This window comes from Cornus florida, unplaced genomic scaffold (genome assembly GCF_030987335.1).
Source record: "Cornus florida cultivar Cherokee Brave unplaced genomic scaffold, ASM3098733v1 CherokeeBrave_3.0.0_Hap2_Chr11, whole genome shotgun sequence".
NCBI lineage: Eukaryota > Viridiplantae > Streptophyta > Magnoliopsida > Cornales > Cornaceae > Cornus > Cornus florida.
In genome coordinates this window covers 41,059,036-41,066,086 of record NW_026775581.1, presented here as the reverse complement: position 1 = coordinate 41,066,086, position 7,051 = coordinate 41,059,036, and positions in this window count along the sequence as shown.

The window sequence follows — 7,051 nt, the reverse complement described above, 5'->3', positions numbered from 1 at the left end:
CTGGCGGTTCGGGCTCAATAGCTTGAGATAACTCATGTGAAGGAATGAGAGGAGGTGCAAGCTCCCAAAAGAGGGATACATTTGATGTTGCCCAAGGAAGAGAGTGAATAGGTGGAGGAATATCAAACAAAGAATTTACCTCCAAAATAGAATTGTCAACATCAAAATCCTCATAATTGAAATGAGCTAAGCAAGCTTTTAGAGGATCCTCCATTAAAGGAGGTGCATCAAGCAAAGGATTATGTAGGGGCTGTTTTGGAGTAGGGTAGACAATCTCTACATCATTATTTTTCCCATTTTGAGCCACAATTGCTTCATTTTGATGTCGGGCAACAATTTGATCTTCAACCACCATTTCATCATTTTCACATATAATAACCACTTGATCATCCTCATGATGAAAGTTACTAGGAGCAATCTCATCATTCATAGAATTTTCTTTTGGATTGGCCATAAATTCAAATGAAAATGTTTCCTCCTCTTCATGATTTTTAGCATTAATCCTTTGTTGAATTTGAGATATTTGGTCATCTATCATTGCACTAACTTGGGACTGGTGATATGGTACCACTTGATTGATAGACTCTACTGTGGATTGCATGCTAGCAAGGGAAGCCAATAGTTGATTGTTGGAGTCCATCATTTGCGTGTGCATAGACTCCATCATTTGTTTGTTAGCAACAATTAGCTCATCCAATGGAGACGGTGGAAAAGGAGAAGAGGGCGGGAAAGGATGATCATTGGGTTGAAAAGGTTGCATATGAGATTGTGGGGTTGAATTTCCTATGTCATGCCACAAGAAGTTTTGTTGGTCTCCCCAACGCGAGTTGTAACCATTGAAGTATGGATCACTACCCGGTTCAAAGAAATTTTCATTTGGTTGCTCTAGATAAAAATCCGAGAATTGTCTCGTTGGAAGACAATCTCTTGTATGATGTGAATTACTAGAGCAAAAAGCACAAAACGCATGTAGTGTGTAGAATTGAGTTGGGAAATAATTATTCTCCATCTAGGAGTTAAACATCAACAACACACAACATAATCAACACAACAATTCTTTATCATCAACTCCACATACAATGATATTCCCTTTCTCCTCAATTATCAAGACAAAAATTAAAATGGCCACGACAAGGACCGATGCTTGGAATTGAAAATACACAATTGAAATAGCCACGACAAGGGCTTGCAATTTATCTACTTCTAAGCTTAACATATGCACGATATTCACAATTCGAAACTAGAAGGTCAAGAGACTTACCCGGGGTCCTCTAGACTTACGATTTGCTAGTATTCCCACGGCGAGCTTCGAGTTCCTAGAATCTCACTTACAACTTAAAGATGATTAAAACACACAAGGAATATTCACAAAACACGATATTCACAATCAAACTAAAATTTAACCCTAGAAACTTCGGTTGCTAAACCGTTTGCAGTCCCCGGCAACGGCGCCAAAAATTGATCGGTTGGTCAATCATGCATCAACCTTCGCAATAGCACGAATCATTGTAAAATAGGGCTATTGGTCGGGTAAGTCGAACCACTGGGACTGCGCTAGTCTAAGGCAACCTAAATGTCTAGAATCGTTCTTAGAATGATAAAGGGGAAATAATGAGTTGTTTGTTTGTCACTAAATTGAATATGTGAAGTGCATGAAATAGAAACTTGCAATAATTGAAGCGAGATAAGATACGAGTAAGAAAAACTAAGGAAGTGAATCCGTCTCCATCCCTATACACATGCTAGGCTAAATTTAAATTCGGGAAATCAACATAAACGATGGTCATGATCCATAACAACCCTTGGTTGCTTTAATATCCTCAAGAGGTTCATTGAATCAAAAACAAGAATAATCCATTAAAGAAATACATGCTTAAACTACCTAAACTAGGGTGTAGTCTTCAACATGCTCCCTAAGCCAAAGATTATCAAGCCCTTAATTGAATGATAAAAGCACATAAAGTTAGGAATCAAGAATAGACCATCAAAGGGGGAACCTAAGCAATGGACTATCAAATTTCTCCAACTTCATGCCATTAAAACTATTCCATGATCTCACTACCATTGTCACCATGAGAGTGCAAGCACTATGATTAAAAGAATAAACCATCTAAGATAGATAATTAATTCAACAATAATCATTAAAATACATGAAGATCCATTACAAAAAGCAAAATGCTCTAGACCATGAAAAGACCATAGGTTATACATTGAAATCCCAAAATAAAATCTACACTAGAACATGCTTACAAGGGAGGGACTTCATCACCTCCCTAGAGAAAGAGTTAGTTACCCATTGCTAAGCTAGAAGAAGGAAGAAGCTCCATCTTCATAGCCATTTTCGTGCAACCTTCTTGGAGCTTGAAGAACACACCTCTTTTGCTCTCTTCTCTCTCTTCTAATCTTGTAGAAAATGTAGGATATGAAATGTGTGGCTCTTATCCCTCTTATCTACCACCAAACTAGGCTCTCTCTCTCCTCCAAAAACATCCCCAACCACCTCATAAAAGAGGGCCATCCAAAATTGGAAATTTCAGAGCACAAGTGGGCTGTCTCGTGGAGCAAACTACCCAAATTTCGAGTGCTCGAAATAGGGCCTCGAGCACTCGAATTTAGTGTAAAAAGCTCCATGCTTCACTTGCTCAGCCCAGACCTACTTTGATGAAATGGCCATAACTTTGCGCTCCAAACTCCGAATGACGAACCGTTTAAAGATTTGGAGAGCTGATTCAGAGCTTTAAAAACTTCATGTTTTGATAAAGACCCAAATCTCAAGTCTGGTTGGTCGAAAATGGGGAGAAAGGCAGTACTTCAGTGCTGCCAGGCAGTTCTGCGCACCTCTAGTAACAAGGCCATAACTCTCTGCTCCGAGCTCTGAATGATGAACCGTTTGAAGATTTAGAAAACTGATTCAGAGCTCTAAATCTTTCATGCTATGATGGAAGTCCAGTTCTCGAGCTTTCTGGGTCAAAATGGCGAGCAAAGTCCTGACTCCACTGCTGATCTCGTGAAGCAATCTGCCCTAATTTCGAGCACTCGAAATAAGACCTCGAGCACTCGAAAATTGACCAGAATGCCCTATGCTTGGTTTGCTCCGCCCGGACCTACTTTGGTAAAACGGCCATAACTTTGCGCTCTGAACTCCAAATGATGAACCGTTTGAAGATTTGAAAAGCTAATTAAGAGGTCTAAAAACTTCATGTTTTGGTGGAGATCCAATTCTCAAGGATGGTTGGTAGAAAATGAAGATCAAGGCAGAATTTCATTGCTGCTAGGCAGTTCTACGTACCTCTGGTAACAAGGCCATAACTCTCTGCTCCGAGCTCCGAATGACGAATTGCTTGAAGATTTAGAAAGCTGATTCAGAGCTCTAAATATGCCATTTTATAATAGAAGTCCAGATCTCGAGTTTTCAAGGTCAAAATGGCGAGCAAAGTCCAGATTCCACTGCTGCCAGAAATTCAGCATTGTGACCTTTGATGTTCAAAACTCCACAAAGCATCCTTCTTGCTTCTTTTTGGCCAATGAACCTGAAAATATGCAAAAACATGCATATGAAGGTAATCTACATAATTAAACAAACAATTGACTTAAATAATGCAATTAAGGGCACTTGAATATGCAATATTCGGCGCTTATCAACCAACCTAGTTGTTGAAGGATTCTGTCAAATTATTTGTGATATGGTTACTCTTTGATGTCTCACTATACCTCACCCTAGGCCACATTTCCAAATGCTTGTCCATTAGCCAATCATGAGCTTCTGTAGAAAGCCTATTCATGTGATTCATTACATCATTAAATTCAAGCTGATTGCATGATCTAGCAGCCTTCCAAAAATATTTTTTCAACAACAGGCCAGGATTATCCTTCCTAAAACTGTTAAACAAGTGCCTACAACATATTATATGGCTTGCCTTAGGAAACAAGTTTGAAATTGCAACCTCAAGACCCTAAAATGCAAAATAAAATAAACAATTCTTGTGAAATAACATAATTTAAAGTAATAATGAACAAATTAAAGAAATAAATTATACATTTTGCATATCAGACATAATTGTCCAATGTTTGGCTTGTGCATCTGTACCAAGAATATCCTTCAAATTATCTATATATAAAAAAAAGTCCATATCTTCTTTCCTTTACTTTCTACCACAACATAAGAAATAGGAAATAGACCATTATTGCCATCCAAGGTCACACAGTTAACAAAAGCACTCCACCATGTGGACCCTTTAAGAAACAGCCATCCAACCAATGAATGGCCTGCAACCTTTTATAAACCCTAACCTCAAAGCATTGACGAGTGCTGAAAAGTGCGCATTTAAACCCCTTAAGCTTGAGTATTCTAGGACCTTATTCTATCTTATTTTCCCGTTTTATTCTAATTTTGCATTATTTCCCTTTTCAGGTCAATAAAGTTAAAACGAGCTAAAAATGGCTTCTTAAAGCCTTTTTGGAGTCAAACTAAGTCTTGGTGAGAATTTGGAGCAAAAGGAGGCTGATTTGGAGCAAAAAAAGGCTGATGCTGAAAATCTACCAAGTCTGATCGATTGAAGAAAAGTCTGATCGATCGAACCAACTCTGATCGATTGAAGAAAAGTCTGATCGATCGAACCAACTCTGATCGATCGAAGAAAAGTTGGATTGATCAAACTGTTCGTAAAAGTTATAAAAAAGCAAATCTAAAGCTCATTTTGAACCAACTCGGGCTATGCTTGAAAGGGAAGATCCTAGGGCCGAGTTCTCACATTTTTAGGCTATCAAAGCCTTGTATATATGAGAGATTGAACCATTTTTGTAGGGAGATTCATATTTTTACATTGTAATTTCTATATTTTCATTAGTTTCTCTATCTAGAAAGTTAGAGATTAGGGTTAGAAGAAAAGAGGGAAGTGGAGGCACATCTCAAGAACACATCTCTTGATCCACATATTCTCTATCTCTAGAGCTTCAAAGAAGAAGAAGAAGAAGAAGAGGAAGAAGAAGATGAAGCCATGTTTGGAGCTTGCCCTTAAAGGTTTCATGACCACATCCACATCCTCCATGAATGGCTAGATTTACACTTGGGGCTTGGATGAGCCCTAAGTCTTATGTAATCTAAACCATTGTATTTCTATTTTTGGGGATTTATATATATATTATTGTGATTAGTGGTTAGCCTTATGATTGTTGATTTAATTCTTCCTTATGATTCTCTATTTTAATTACATGTTGTCTTATGTGTGATTATTTAGGAATTGATCTCTACACTATATTTTTTATGTTGGTTGCATGTCTATGTGTGATTAATTAAGGATTTAGTGATAGCTAAGCATGGTTTTCATTGAATGGGTTTTTCAATCAATTTGATGGATTATACTTATGCTTGATAGGTTGTTTTACAATTTAATTCATACTTGTAGGTAGGTAGACAATTTATGCTTGAATTGATACTCTACACTTATTATTGCAAATTCCATGATTCTCTAGATTGATGTATGCTCTCATTAGCCCCATTTGTTAACTAATTGATGGATTATACATTTATCTTGGTGGGTTGTTCTACACTTAGTTTACTTGTTGGTTAGGTAGATAATTCATTCTTACATTAAATAGTTCATACTTTTTCATGCAAATTGTGTTTATGTTTGTGGCCACATCTTGATTGCATAAATGTTTTCCCCATTAATGGAAAGCAAGTGGTTAATTACATGAGCTTAGTGATGATTCCAACACCCTAAGACCTCTTTTCATATCTCTTAAATCCCTAACTCAACTTAGTTTATTTTAATTGCATTTTAATTAATTGAATTTTAGTTTAATTCAAACAATTAATCTCTCATTTGCAATCTTGTGACCCACTAGAGTTGAAATTAAATTCCAACACGTATAATCCCTTGGGATGATCCTTACTCACTCTTGCTACGTTAGTAGTAATGGTGGTAGTGGTTTTCATAAATTTAAACCTGACCTAAAAGGCTTTTCTTGAACCGCACATTGACTACATTATTTTGGCGTACACAAGCAGTCTCGTCAAGCATCAAAAGCAATGAAAATCTTTTTGAATTTATTGACTCCATTAAATTCAGCATCATAATAATCAATTGTGACCAAACTGCCAAGGTTTGTCTTCCTAATTTCATTTCTGTAAGAGGGCAATAGACTGTATGACTTTCCATGGTTACCCTCAATCACATCCAATGCCTTTCTTTTTGCCCTATAACATTGCTGTTTCTTTACCCTAATGCCATATTTCTTATGAAGTGTAGATCGCAGACTTTCAATTGTCATCTGTTGGTTTTGTTTGAGTTTGTTAAAAAACTTCTTATAATCTATGTAGAATTGGCTAATGAATTTTTATCACCCCTCACACATGAATGAATGTCATTGTATATTTTTATCTTGTAAGTCTTACAAGGCAGTGGGGAGGCATGGATCCTCTATGTACAACCTTTGGTTTTGCAGACACAAGTTACCCTTGTACTCTCATTTTTCGTTTTTCTAATTTGAAGCCCTTCTTGGACTGTATAATCTGTCAACACCTCTCTATAATGTTTCACATTTTGAAACAACATCCATTGTTCTAGTTTTGTAGGTTGTCCTTTAACCTTTACATATCCCTCTCCTTTCATTTTTTTACCTCAATCCTTGTTCTTTGATATCTATTTCTCTTTGGATATTTCACACCAATCTCTACATTTGAAGTAGAACGTGTTTCATCACATGACTCATAATCTGATAGGCCATCCTCACAGTCTATTATAGTCTTCATCATCTGAGCTATCAGTGTCAGTTTCAACGCAATCAGTATCACCTTTTGCCATATAATCTTGATTCTCTATCTTAAAATCATACACATCATCTTTCTCCACATCATTAACCTTTTCCTCATTGTTTTCATCATCCAGTTCCTCATCATTTTCATCACTCAGTCCCTCACTATTTTTAGCATCCACTCCATGATCCATATCCTCATAAGGCTCATCCATATCAGGATCTAAATCAACTGATATATTTAAGGGTTCAACTTCTTCTATCTCAAGATACACATTAATGTCACTTTTTTCAC